Below are 16,408 nucleotides of genomic sequence, written 5' to 3'. Positions count from 1 at the left end.
ATAGTAAGAACATTAGATAAAAGTCCGTTCAACATCAAACACCACTAAAACTTACAAAAAGTCCGGGAAGTATGACGAGAACATACAGTAGATACCTCCTTCAAAATTATACAGCTATTCTATAGCATTATTTCGTACTTAATTTTCTTGATCTTAAGTAAGCTCTATTAGTTAAAGTGAAAGCATTTCTCAGTATTAAATTTAGAAAATATGCCACTAAAGATTTAAATTGATCTTAATATTTCATAGGTTCTGGCTCATGTCACTATTTTCCAACTAGAGTTTCTTACCTATTCTACTTAATATTTTCTTTGGTTTAAATTACAATTTAATTAACAAACAATGGGGCACATAATATTTGGGACTTTTGCAGTTATCTATGTTAAGATATGTGTGAATATTGTTTGTTACTGTAATTAGTAGGATATATTTAGTTTCCTTAATTATACCTGTAATATATTCTGTTTAGCTGTATCTGTTTAGATCCTGAATTATAGCCTTAATGTAGGCTATGTAGCTTGCATATATTCCATTGAATGAATGATAATCAGTGAGGAATTATTTCTATTATGGTATCAGAGCCTTAGGGCTATCTCACGATTCTTCTCCCCTTCTACAATTACCCTAAGAGTCATCTCTTCTTCTTCTCTGCTTTAATCTCTTCTTCTCACCAGTATGTCTACTATCTCTTCTTCTTCTTCTGATAACAAGAGCGCGTTTCATCCGGCTCTTGCAGTGTCGAATATACGCAATCATGTCTCCATAACCCTTGAAATGGAGAATGTTCAATACTCAACCTGGGCAGAGCTTTTCAAGATTACCGCACATTCTCACAAGGTCCTTCATCATATTATTCCTCCTGCCAAAGGCAAAGAGAAGGTTCCATCGACTGAGGATGAAAAGGAATTATGGTCGACGCTTGATGCTACGGTTCTTTCTTGGATTTATGCAACCATATCCAACGATCTCTTGCACACAATCATTGAACCAGATGCAACGGCCATGGAAGCGTGGAACAGGTTACGTGACATCTTCCAAGACAATAAGAATTCCCGTGTGGTAACTTTAGAGGATGAATTCTCCAATACTAAAATGGAGAATTTTCCAAATGTTTCAGCTTATTGTCAGCGTCTCAAGTCTCTTGCTGATCAATTGAAGAATGTTGGGGCGCCGGTATCGGATAGTAGGCTTGTTATTCAGTTGGTGTCGGGTCTCACAAGGGCATACCGTGGCGTTGGGACTTTGATCAGAAAAGTGATCCTCTCCCGCAATTCTATCAAGCCCGGTCCATGTTGACATTGGAAGAGGCTGGCTTGGCAAGGGAGGCTGCTACCGGGTCTGAATTTGCTATGATAGTTGCCTCGCAAACTAATTTTGAGGACTCAAGGTCGAATCAAAATTCTGCACCTCACCGTGGGAATAAGCAGAATGGAAACCGAAAAAACAACAAGAGGTCTGGGTCAGGTGGAGGTCATGGTTTTGCTGGGGGACGTCAGGGCCAAGGTCGAGGCAGCAGTAGCCTTGGCAGACAGCAGCAGCAACAAAATCAGATGCAGTGGGGATCACAACAGTGGGCACCGAATTATTTTCCATCTTGGCCTTGGATGCCACCTTGCGCATATCCAACTCAAGGCTGGGCACATCAGCATCCTATGGGTTTTAGGGGACAGCAGCCTGGAGTTCTTGGTCCAAGACCACAACAAGCCTTCACAGGTTCAACAGTTGGGCAGTCAGCTTCTTATACTCCAACGGATATCGAGTCTGCGATGCATACGATGACTCTTAATCCACCTGATCAGTCATGGTACATGGACACCGGAGCTACTTCTTATATGACATCCTCAAATGGTAATTTCTCGTCTTATTTTAATTTGAGCAATCATCATAATGGTATTGTTGTTGGTAATGTTCAAATTATTCCAATTAAGGGTTGCGGTCACACTTCATTGCCCTCTCCTAACCCTCCTCTATCTCTTAAAAATGTCCTCCATGCTCCAGAAATTGTTAAAAATTTAATTTCTGTTCGCAAATTTACTACTGATAATTATGTGGCAGTAGAATTTGATCCTTTTGGGTTTTCTGTGAAGGATTTTCAGACGGGGGTGCCAATAATGAGATGTGAGAGTCAGGGTGATCTTTATCCTCTTACCAACTCTATTAACAATCAAGCTCTTCATTCTACCTTTGCAGCCATATCTTCGTCACTTTGGCATGACCGGTTAGGCCATCCTGGTGTTCAAGTTTTGGATGCCCTTAGAATCAATAAAAGCAATGATTGTAATAAACTATCTACTTCTCGCATTTGTCGATCTTGTGTTTTTGGGAAACATATTAAGTTGCCATTTGTTTCTTCTAGTTCGAATACTCTAATGCCATTTGATATTATTCATAGTGATCTTTGGACATCTCATATTTTAAGTACTATGGGACATAAGTATTATATGGTGTTATTGGATGATTTTTCTAATTTCCTATGGACTTTTCCAATTGCTAAGAAATCAGATGTTTTTGATACATTCTTGGTTTTTAAAGCTCATATTCTCACTCAATTCGAGCGTAACATTAAAAATGTGCAATGTGATAATGGGAGGGAGTTTGATAATAGTCTTTTCTGGGATTTTTGTAAGAAAAATGGCATGTCTTTTCGGTTGTCGTGTCCTTATACTTCACCTCAAAATGGGAAAGCCGAGAGAAAAATCCGAACTATTAATAATGTCATTAGAACTCTCTTAGCACATGCATCTCTCCCTCCGTCTTTTTGGCATCATGCATTACAAATGGCTACATATCTTCTAAATGTCCTTCCCAGCAAGATCTTAGGAGATCATTCTCCTCTTGAAATTCTATATCAACAGGTTCCCTCATATGCTCATATTCGGGTATTTGGTTGCTTGTGTTTTCCTCTCATTCCCTCTACCACAATTCACAAATTGCAACCTCGTTCCACACCTTGTGTATTTTTGGGATATCCCCCTAATAACCGTGGTTACAAATGTTATGATTTATCGTCAAATAAAATTATAATTTGTCGCCATGTGTTATTTGATGAGCATGTGTTTCCTTTTGCTACGTTGAATACTCTCCATCTCCATCTACTTATGATTTTCTAGTTGATGGGTTATCACCATATACAATGTATCATCTACAAAATCAAAGTACTCCTGTGTCTACTCAGCCACAAAATCACCAAACACAAAACTCATCTTCTGTCTCTGACACACATGGTCCAGATAATGGCAGTCCTTATCATTCCCCTCCAGCGAGTCCATTACTCTCAAGTCCAACCACCTCACCTTCTTCACTTGCGGATCAGTCCTCCACTACTGGATCTTCGCCTACCCCTAGCCCATCTCCCTCCTCACCACCTATAGCTCCTATAGTCCATACATCAACATCTGCTCCTTCTCTCATCAAACAGCCCACCATGATCACACGGAGTCAAATGGGTATTTTCAAACCGAATAAGAAATATTCTGATCATGCCTATACCACGAAAATTACTCGGTCCAACCCAGTTGACGCTCTTCGTGACCCAAATTGGAAAATGGCCATGGATGATGAATATAATGCTCTTATTAAAAATAAGATGTGGGAGTTGGTGCCCCATCCACCTGATGTTAATGTTATTCGGTCTATGTGATTTTTGCTCATAAAGAAAAAACTAATGGTGTGTTTGAGCGGCATAAAGCCCGTCTTGTAGGTGATGGAAAAACTCAACAGGTTGGCATTGATTGTGGCGAAACTTTTAGCTCGGTAGTAAAACCAGCTACGATTCGCACAGTTCTTTCTCTGGCTCTTTCGAAGGCATGGTCTATTCATCAGCTAGATGTAAAAAATGCTTTTCTTCATGGTGAGCTACAAGAAACGGTTTATATGCATCAACCTTTGGGATATCGTGATCGTACTCATTCAAATTATGTATGCTTGTTGCGTAAATCAATATATGGACTGAGGCAGTCACCCCGTACTTGGTCTAAGCGGTTTGCGGATTATGTCATTTCTATTGGTTTCTCTAATAGTAAATATGACAATTCATTGTTCATTTATCACAAAGGCTCAGACATGGCTTATATTTTGATTTATGTTGATGATATAATTCTCACTGCCTCATCTAATGCTCTCCGTATATATATTATGAATCTTCTTAGCTCAGAATTTTCTATGAAGGATCTTGGTCCCTTGAATTATTTCCTTGGCATTTCAGTGACCAGACATAAGGGGGGGTATGTTTCTTTCACAGCGGAAATATGCACAAGAAATAATTGAAAGGGCCGGAATGTCCTCTTGTAAATCATCACCTACTCCGGTTGATACGAAGGCCAAGGTTAGTGCTTCTACTAGTGCTACTTTTGAGGATCCTTCCCTATATAGAAGTCTTGCTGGGGCACTCCAATATCTTACTTTCACTAGACCGGATATTTCTTATACGGTTCAACAAGTGTGCTTACATATGCATGATCCAAGGGTTGACCATATGCAAGCCCTTAAACGCATAATTCGGTACATTCAAGGTACGCTGGGTCATGGTTTACATCTCTATTCATCTTCAATGTCTTCTCTTGTTTCTTATACTGATGCTGATTGGGGAGGGTGCCCTGATACGAGACGATCTACATCTGGGTATTGTGTATTTTTGGGTGATAACTTGATTTCTTGGTCGTCCAAGAGACAACCAACTCTCTCCAAATCTAGTGCAGAGGCCGAATATAGGGGTGTGGCTAATGTTGTATCTGAATCGTGTTGGCTCAGAAACTTGTTATTGGAATTACATTGTCCAGTTACAAAGGCTACTATTGTGTATTGTGGCAATGTTAGTGCGATCTATTTGTCGGGAAATCCAGTGCAACATCAACGTACCGAGCATATTAAAATGGATATTCATTTTGTCCGGGAAAAAGTTGTCAGAGGTCAGGTTCGGGTTCTTCATGTGCCATCACGATATCAAATCGCCGATATTTTTACGAAGGGTCTTCCACGTATTCTTTTTGAAGATTTCAGGGACAGTCTCAGTGTCCGTCATCCTCCCGTTTCGACTGCGGGGGTGTGTTAAGATATGTGTGAATATTGTTTGTTACTGTAATTAGTAGGATATATTTAGTTTCCTTAATTATACCTGTAATATATTCTGTTTAGCTGTATCTGTTTAGATCCTGAATTATAGCCTTAATGTAGGCTATGTAGCTTGCATATATTCCATTGAATGAATGATAATCAGTGAGAAATTATTTTTATTAGTCTAAAGCCTGGCCACATTAAACGGAGGTCCTGAACATTAATTGACGCTGAAGTAGGAGATTAAAGTGATGACCTTTTGCCCACTTTGTAGAGATATTTATTTACGAATCATCCATATATATTGTCATATATGTCTAAAGTAAATCATCCATATCAAAGTTTTCTACTGTGTACTCTGTATTTGATCTCTTAGTTTCAGTTTTATCTCTTTGGGGTTTCAATAGCTGTGTGTGCTTTCCTTTTCTTCTGCATGTATTTGAATAATTGTAGCACTTAGATATCAAATTTTGGAGCTAGCCTTTCATACTCCATACCTTTTTTCGATGATGCAGAATCTGTATATTCCAAATATAAGGAAAGTGGTGGTCGCAGGACTACCTCCTATTGGATGTGCTCCTTACTAATTCTGCCAGTATCGTAGTACAACAAATACGCATTAGCCATTCGTTCCTTGCAATGTTACGAAAGAGTCAAATATATTTTGTTTATTGTACGTCGCAATTATGTAACTCCATCAATTTAACTCTTTTGCATTTCTTTTGCGTCTTTTTAAAAACAAGAACAATACGCTTCCAAACTTCTGAATTTGGAGAACCGATTATATGTAATCAGTAGATTGTCCTCTTAATATATTAAAAAATGAACGACCGCGAAGCGGGCATGCATGCTATATATATATTAACATTCAATCGAAAAACCAATGAATATATATAACCTAAAAAGTTAAGGTTTTATTATTATTAAGATTTAGACATCTGAATATTGTTGGCCTAAATTTATGTTGCACTTTTGAATTTAATAAATTGCAAAACAGTAATACACTATTGATGGCCAATTTTGTACCCGAATCACTCCAACTTTAGGCCGATCAACCACAATGGGAGATGGCATAAAGGGGAACAGAACAATGGCATATTGTTCGTAACATTTGGACCAAAATCGAGCTAATTAATTCTTCTACTAATTATGGAAAGTGTAATCATCCTAAACTGTTATATTTGACAAGTGTAACCATGTATACGTATAATAATAATATAACAGTATGTGTAATTGCATAAATAATTGTAAAATTTATTATATCTCCGGAAATTAGATCACACCTTTCTATTTTAACAAAATAACTTATGATTATGCTGAAAAATTTTATTACGTAATTTCTAGGATTCGAATTTTAGGCATTTGGTCTTACAACTAACTTGACAAACCCACCCATTTTATTTCACACTTATGAAGATCTTAATTAAAATTAAATGTAACCATACAAATTGTTATGGCTGTAATATATTATAATATATGGATTCATGTCTCTTCTTTCATAATGATGTCAAAATTTTGTCAGTTTTTAAATATAGTGTTATATAATATACATGTTCCTTCCTCCAATTTTTACATATTTTTTTCTCAATAAATTGATTAACTTTACTCGCTTTAATAACTTTGACTAAAATAAATAAATTTCAAATACAGTTATATTACATCCTACGTTTAAAGGTACATTCAAATTCGAACCAAATTTATAAAACTAAATTCCAGAATCGAAATATAAATTTTAAAAAAAAAGCAAAATTATGCCAAAAATTATATTCTTCTTACTAAAAATTACAATTTAATGTTACAAATTAACACGAGAAACAATATTGGCACAAACCCATATAGAATTGAAAAAGTAAGAGTACTCATTTCTTAATTGTAATCAGACCTTACAATTTCATTTCAATCTCCCAAAATATTTAATTAACTAAATTATGTATAGAAGTACATGTAATAAAGAATATATATGTATACAGGAGCTTCAACTTTGTAGTGTAAGACAACAGTTTTGACAGAAGTAGAAGGAAGCTGAAGTACAAGTTGCAGAAGAGGAGTTGTATCGTCAACTGTATCTGCCAGACATCATCCATACTCCTTTTGAGTGGCTCGATACTGCACAATACTAATTGCCTACTGACATGATCTATATTTAAGAGTAGTAGTACGTTTAAGTGAAGTAATAGTTCTGGCAGAGTACAGAACCTTGAGTATATTTACCTACCAACCAGCCTTACTAATTACGTCAGTCTGTCGGCCTTCCTCCTACTGATAGTTACTTATAGATGCCTCTAAACACTATTTTACCACGTAGCCCTACTCTTGGTAATGTCTACTTTAAAGATAGGTAATGAAGCATTACCTTTTCATGGTAATACACGATAGAATTAGTTTTGAAATAAAATGAAAATAAATGACAACATTCAGAAACAAACCACATTCATAAAACATTAGTGCAAACCAATAAATATGTTTACATCTCAATCCGATCATCAAAAATAAAACGGTATTGTTCATCAAAACATTAAAATTTAATAAAAACATAATTAAACAGAAACAAACATAAAACCAGCCACAAGCTTACGTATTCAGAACCACTCATTCATCTTCATGTGGATCTCACCATGCTCAATCCTCAGAAGCCTAATCTCCTCAAGCAGAAGCTGCTGCTGCACCCTGAACCTATTGTTGAACTCTTCCTGCTGCATGGTCATGTGCCCACTGAACTGCATGTGGCTCTCCCCCCGCTCCTCTACCATCCTCGACACAGCCGCCAAGTTAACATTGAGATTAGTCATGCTTTTTTCCATATTTTTCGACCTGATGAATCTCCGGTTCTCATATCTGGCACTTTCGCACTCATCGGAACTGCTACCACTGTTAGGATACATTAAAAAAGGCCATATCATAGGAGTAAAATAAAAAAATTCAAATTTAAGTTCACCAATAATGTAATAACAGGAAATAAAATGATGAGAATGCCATAAGTCTGTTGAAATAACAGGGAAAGAAATCATATGACGAGTATGAGGAATGAACCCAACCCTGGAAAACTACAGACTTTTACCCCCGATTTAGCACTTACAACACATGAATCAAAAATTTAATAAGAGGCCTAAGTTAATCTATATTTGACATAAGGTATAAACCATTAATCTACAGAAGTTGAGGCATAAAGCGAGGACAACAAATATGGGTGTGGACATCCTATTATACAGCACATACAAGTGAGAAGAGGACAAAGGGTGTAGAAGACATGCAAGTGAGTAAGAAGAAGACATGCATAATATGAAAATCATATAACAGTAAGCAAACGCAAAATAATAATATAAAGGGAGTACAATTTCAGAGTAGAGGGAGTATTTACATAAGTATCTACATGCATGAGTTAAGAGAATCACCTGTTCTTTGAAGTGGAGGTCATTGCTGTGATTGATCTGAAGTTGAATGAGGCAGAAGAGAAATATGAATATGAGTGAGAGGAGATGATGAACGAACCGTTTCTAATCAGATGCAGTCTGCTTTAATAGAGGTATTGGGGGAGATGAATAGTCCAGGAGTATCACATGCAATGGTCCGTCTGTTCGTTCACCCAAACACGGTAGTCCAGGAGTATCACATGCAATGGTCCGTCTGTTCGTTCACCCAAACACGGTATCTAACAGGCGTGTCTCTTCAACGAATGGTTAGTTAGCAGATGAAAACGTTTCAACCAATCAGTATTAATTATAATAAATAATTATATACATAATAATAACTTTGATTTAAATATATAATTGTGAGTTTAATTGAATAAAAAATAAAAATTTTGTTTTTTACAAAAAACATAGATTACATTATTTTTAAATCACAAATGATGGCTCCAGTTATGTCAAAAAATAGTATGTCAATCAATTGCATATATCCAGAGATTAATATGCGATTAAAATTCTATATAGATTTTTTTAAATGAACATTAATTGTACTTCATTACGTAAATATTGGATACAGAAAAGGGAAATTCTTTTGACACTGTAATCATGTAGTTTGGTTATTGTAACGTAAGTACATTATGTAAATTATGAAGACTTATTATAAAAGAATCACATAATTCCTATAATAGTAAACAAAAGTGCTATTAAATAATTATCTTCAACTTAAAAATTTCAATTTCTTTCCAAAGCAATACATTATTTAAGAACTACGTATAGTAATAAACAATTATTATTTGCAGCTACGTTGTTCATTTTTTTTAACATTGCTAAAGAGTAATGAAATCTTAATATTAAGATTGGAAATGTGTTCTTTAACAACCTATAGAAGTTAAAAATAGTTAATTTGCAAATAACCTAATAAAAATAATCAAGCAACATACATAGTTTTTAAATTACATTAATCATTGGTTTAAAATAAATGAACTTGAACTATACAACGAAAAAGAACTTACAAACGTCCATTGTATTTAAAAATTAAGATATGTATTTATTCACTTAAATAAAACAGATTAAAAATGCACTATTTACTCACATGTACATATTAACTCCTTACAAAAGGTTTTGCAAACTTTATTCTTCAAATTAACGCACTAACCAAAAAAATGTTGTAACAACAAATGCTACAATCAGTAATGACATCCGAGATTGGTATTTTGCTCTTAGGAAACTTAGGAAAGTTAAACGTAGTAAATTTATAAATTATAATTTGCTTAACATGATGAGTACACGATATTGTTATGTAATTTTAGGAAATTGGAGGTGAAAAACGTATCGATCACCTAATAAATTTTATCAAGCTATGTCCATAGTTTATCATTTACCTGAATAATTGGTTTTGAATAAATAAACTTAAACTATACAACGTAAATTAAATTTGAACTATTTCTTATTTTAAAAAAAAGAGTTAATTATAGAATATATCTCCTGCAAAATGATATCTCCAATATTATTAAAGCAAAAGTTGAAGATATGGAACAATTCAGTTTACGTATGACTAAAATTGAAATAAAATAATTAAACACTTACAATATGTAGACTTATATTAAATTTAGTTGAATTTGAAAATGTATTTAGTATTTGCAGAAGTTAGCTGTGTTGTACTGGAATGAGTTGGAATGAGTTGATAACATAATCTTCAATCTAACTGAGTACCTGTAACAGTATTACTGAAGTGCAAGTTGGAGAGATTAGAAAAGATTCTACTTCCAAATCTTTAACCACTGAACAACTAGATTACAATTTTGTTTCATGTACAAAGTTAGCCATTAACGTCAGCCACATCATACCAATGACTTACATACATGTTTGCTTACCATTAAGAAGGTAGAATTATTCCTAACATAAAGAAGGTAGGTGATGTCTTACTGAAACTCTGAGTAGAGAATGCACCCTCTCAGGTATGGATCTTTCAATCTTAAATTACATTCTGCATTCATATACCACGGACCACATTATGACATTACCACATTATGTTTACCACTACTACTTTATAACTCTTAAACGTACAGTTTCTATAGCTGAGTAATCGTCAATGTTATGTTAAAATCTTCAACTGATTTCGATATCAGGTTCCACTACGGACCGAAAATAATAAATAAGAGGGAGTAATCCGGCAAAAAAAAAGAAATACAAAATCGTCGCACTCAATCCTTTCTAAACGATTTTCACAAATATGTAATTTCATTCATTTAACCTTCTTCTGTTTCCTGGGCACCCTCATAAAAAAAATAATAATACGCATCCAAACTCCTAATTTTGAAAAAATAGTTTCGTGTGATCACTTGATTGTCCTCTTAACTTATTAAAAAACCAACGCCACGCGAAGCGGGCATCCTGGGGCATCCTCTTTACATCTTTTTTGCCAAATCCTCTTTACACCTGTCTCCTGATTCGTGCTAGGCTGCTACTGTGTCACTAAGCATTATTATACAAACCATTCTCACCCCCACTTCACATGGAGTAAGTACATTTTCCAGAACAGCTGTTCAAGAAAGTTTTCAAGTCATAGTGAAACATGTTTTTATGTTGATGCAATGTATATCCAATAGATTGGAATCAGTACTCTGCACTTAAAAAAGAATATCCGATAGTGTTGGATTATATTTACCAGCAAGGTTCGAAATTCATGGACGATCCATGACCAATTAGAATATGGTTATGTGGAAGCAAAACTATACAAATTATGTGTTTGCATGTCCAGCAAATAGATGTTATAGTATACTGAACTACTGAAACTGCAAAAAATGGTGGAAACAGAGAAGTTATGACTTAGGATCCAAAATCGAAGGACTGAGGAGCCTTACCAGTGAATCTAGTCTGCAGCTAACATAAAACAACATTGGTATATACTTCCAACTATGTTAGAGAAATCTTTTTCACAAAAATGAGAAATTATATATAAGACAGAAACAAAACTAATAAAGAGGAACTTGATTATTTCTTCTTCATCATCTCTAAACAAGGGGTATCAAGAAAACTAGTTTTGGGTAGGATTTGAAGAGCTAGGCGGCTTCTTCCGTAAATTGGCTTCTACTGATGTCTCAGTTTCTCTGAATGCTGCACTCAATTTTTTCAGATCATTTGCAGGAAATGAAGTTACTGAAGCAAGTAGTCTTCTTGATTGGCTTCTTTTCATGTGAAAATCTTGTTGTAATGATATAGCAGAGCACATTACTAACTCATACCAGAATAGTATGGTAATGAAAACAAGCAATGTTCTGATACTGTATCTCATTGTGTTTTGATGTGTAATGCAGTGAGAGAGGTTGATGAGGCTTCTTTTCATATGAGAATTCCTTATAAAGCAAAGGCAAAACAGGCTTACTGGTTGTAAGCTTGTAGCTAGTGCTTATGCCTGACAAAACATGTGAAGATGTAAAAATAATCAAATATATAGATATTATACTTGGCAAAACAGTGTAAAGTGTAGTGTGTGTGATCAAGTCAACATTGCCAAATCTGTCTTCAACATTAAAATGCTTGGGAAATAGATATATATTTGTGTGCGGGGATCTTGTCCATAAAAAAACGTATATTGCATCCTACTGTACAGTACACGGTGCTTTTTAATTGCGGTTCGGTAATTAGTCACGTACCAAAACAACTATTCGGCCATATCGTCTTTAATAAACATGATATCACTTAATCTGTTAAGTGATTTCTATAACATATCATATTACGGTTAATATATGTCATAGGTGAAAAAATGATTTCCTATATATCAAAAACTTTACATTACACTTACGGTGAAGACAAACAGTGAGATATAAGTTAACATACGTTTGTTTGTCATTTATGTATATGGAGTATACAGCAATTTCACTTATACGTACCATTAAACTACACTCTTAGCCAAAGTAGATTCCCCGGTTCAGAAGATTTTAGGACTAACTAATTAGAAAAAGTTTATATGATAGAAAAATGAGATAGTTCTCCTGAAATTTTTCCTTAAATCTTGTTTTTAGCATGTTGGAACTAGGAAGGATCTTATCATATGCTAGCTAAATTGACTAATACTTCTCTAACTTTAATGCAATCCTCAAAGATTAGTGAACGTGTCTCATGTTAGCTATCACATGATGCCACACTAGTCGTTCTTCTTTTGCGTACTTTCCAGTATTATAAAACCTACCAAGTAGATTCTTTATACTCATAGCATCTCTAATAAGTTGAACAACAACAGCTTAAACTTGCTGTTCAAGTGAAGCTATACTTTTACAACAAGGTGACAAAAGAGCAGTCTGTGATTTTCAGTGCGCAGCTTATAGTTTTTGTTAAAATACTAGTCCAAAGCTTGAGATGGAACATGGCTACTGATCAGTATTACAATTTATATAGACCACTAAATACAAACAATATATCATGCAATTACGACGCGGTTTACATGATCAGTACTGATAATCTAATTATCAATCTTTAATTAGCTAAGACAATATTGAAGCAAGAATAAAATCCTAGCCTCTGAATGAATGGAAAGAAAATCTATTTGAATTAGTAATTTGACAGTATTGCTATGTAGATAATTTGTCTTTTGTTTGGGCATATGCATGTATACAAGATCCCATATTGTATTTTAGTAGTAAATCATTTTACTAATTTGAAATCGTTTTGGGATATTTCTCTAGAATTCGTAACATTTTTTAAAATTAAATGGTTTGATAGTTAAAGAGGAAAAAAGGCAGGCGATAATCGTTCATATTCACCTTCACTCTTTCATTTTTGCAGACACTTTATTAATTTGACATATGAACAGATTTTGTTAGATTTTGTAGCATTACAATATCTGGATAATAATCAGCTAGGTTCTTATAACCTGATTCTTGCTGCAAATCTAGAATTTAATAAAGTTAGCTCTATAAAACAAAGAGATCGCAAACACTCATGCTACATATTCCAACAGCCTCATATATACTTGACCCATAAAAAACTAAGAGAAAAAGAGCATGGGGTCAGAAAAAATTGTACTAATGTTTATCCTTCTCATCGCAACAGCAAATGCACTTGCTTCTAATAAAATTGGTAAGTTTGTCGTTGATTTCACTAGTTTCAAATATTGTAACTATCTCAGTATTTCGAGATAGTAATGCTTCAAACTCCAAAATTATTTGCAGGCGAAAAAGACGGAGAGAAATGTTTTCATCAACTATGTGGAGGATCTTTCACTGACAAGACATGCTTTGTGGTAATTTGTTCAATACAAGGATTCAAGTCCGGACAATGCAAGTCTATCGTCTCTGGGGGTTCTCAGAAATATTGTTGTTGCAGTTAATTTATAATAACACTGTTGTAATGTTATCAAAGATACATCTCTAAAATTCCCTTAATAATTTTTCATTAGTCTGACAATCCTTGACCTTGCAATTCATTGAGAAATATATCAACTCTTCAATTTTTTTTTATTATTTTAAAGATTCAGACTATATATTTTAAAAATTCGTTAACACTCGGACTTCTGTTGCAAAACATACTTGTGTTAAGCATAGTTAGAGCATGTCCAATGGTGTGTTATATCTTGTGCTATAGCTAGGGCTGTTCACGAACCGAGCTGTTCGTGAACAAGCTCGAGCTCGGCTCGTTAAGAGCTCGTTCGGCTCGGCTCGTTAACGAACCCGAGCTCGAGCTCGAACAGAAAAATATGTTCGTTAAGCAAATCGAGCTCGAGCCGAGCTTTGGGTTGTTCGGCTCGAGCTCGGCTCGGCTCGAGCTCGGCTCGGCTCGAACTCGTTCGTTAAAATTCAAAAAAAATCTAATATATCCTAAATATTTTTATATATGTATGATTTTTTTTTTTAAAATCCGACTTCACTGTATTTTTTTTATCTTCCAACGATCATTTTGCATACCATATGTGATATATTTTGAGGTGATTTAGAAATTTTATATTTTAGTTTCTAATTTTAAAATGTAGCTTCATAATTATATTTTAGTTAAGATTTTTTTAAAAATATTTTTATCTATCCAACCGTATATATGTTATAAAATATATATTTTAATGATATAACCAAAGTTTCACATCAAAAACAATTTTATTTGATTTTCTATTTTATGGTCAAGCATTAGTTTGATTATTAACGCTAACTAGTGTTTAATCCAGATTTGTTGTTTCGATTATTTTAAAAATAATTTATATCGATCCAACCGTATGGATGTCATAAAATATATATTTTATTGATATAACCAAAGTTTTAGATCAAAATAATTTTATTTGGTTTGCTATTTTAATAGTCAAACATTAGTTTGACTAGTCTTGGTAACTAATGTTTAGTCTTGTATTGGTGTCTCGATTTATTTAAAATTATTTCTAATTGATCCAACCGTATGGATGTCATAAAAAATATATTTTATTGATATAACCAAAGTTTTAGATCAAAATAATTTTATTTGGTTTGCTATTTTAATAGTCAAACATTAGTTTGACTAGTCTTGGTAACTAATGTTTAGTCTTGTATTGGTGTCTCGATTTATTTAAAATTATTTCTAATTGATCCAACCATATGGATGTCAAAATAAATATATTTTAATGATATAACTAAAGTTTCAAATCAAAATAATTTTATTTGGTTTGTTATTTTAACAGTCAAGTATTAGTTTGACTATTACCGCTTACTAGTGTTTAGTCATGATTTGTTGTTTTGATTATTTTAAAAATACTTTATATTGATCCAACCGTATGGATGTCATAATACATACATTTTATTGATATAACCAAAGTTACAGATCAAAATAATTTTATTTGGTTTGCTATTTTAACAGTCAAATATTAGTTTGACTAGTACTAGTAACTAGTGTTTAGTCCTGTATTAGTATCTCGACTTGTTTAAAATTATTTTTAATTGATCCAACCGTATGGATGTCAAAATAAATATATTTTAATGATATAACCAAATTTTCAGACCAAAATAATTTTATTTGGTTTGTTATTTTAACAGTCAAGTAGTAGTTTGACTATTACCACTAACTAGTGTTTAGTCATTAATTGGTGTTTTGATTTTTTTAAAAATATTTTTCCTCGATCCAACCGTATGGATGTCAAGATATATATATTTTAGTGATATAACCAAATTTTCAAAAAAAAATAAATTTATTTGATAAGTTATTTTCACAGTCAAACATCGGTTGACCAGAATTTTTTCTGGCTCAGCTCGGCTCGACTCGACTCGGCTCGGCTCGTTTATGTTCGCGAACAAGCTCGTGTTCGGCTCGTTAGTTAACGAGCTCGAGCTCGAACACGTTTTTTGTTCGATTAGAAAGCTCGGCTCGGCTCGGTTCGTCAGAAAAAAAATTAAAGCTCGGCTCTGTTCGATCAAAACTCGGCTCGGCTCGGTTCGTGAACAGCCCTAGCTATAGCTATAATATAGAACAAAAAGTAAAGAATCTCAATTCAATGGTGTGCTAAACTTTGTGCTAAAATATCATAATGCTATATTTTGTCCTAATTTAATACAAACTATAGCATTGTATTGGAATTGTCAACTCATTAAAAAGTGAAAACAAGGAGAAATGGATGAAGTTGAAAATTGAAAGTGTGGGGTACTTGGAGGATAGTTAAATTTGTAATCAAAAGTGTAGTATATTTCGGAAGTTATTTAAATTTGAAATAAGATTTAGAACAAACCATTGGAGACATGGTGCTATTTTAGCACCAATATATAATTTTTGGTGCTAAATTATAGCAATGGTTATACTTATATTTAGCACACAATTGGTTTTGCTCTTAGGGAGGTAAATTATATGACAATTAGTTTCAATTTTGTCAACATAAAAAATTTAATCAAATCCAGTTTATTTGCAATGAATCAACAAATAAGTCAAATTCAAGTATCACCACAATTTGTTTCCATATTTTTCAATGATTAATCAGTTTATTAATAAAAAGGTATCATGTTTTAATA

The sequence above is a fragment of the Apium graveolens genome, chromosome 10 (assembly GCF_009905375.1).
Source record: "Apium graveolens cultivar Ventura chromosome 10, ASM990537v1, whole genome shotgun sequence".
NCBI lineage: Eukaryota > Viridiplantae > Streptophyta > Magnoliopsida > Apiales > Apiaceae > Apium > Apium graveolens.
Note: the sequence above shows the minus strand (reverse complement) of the source record.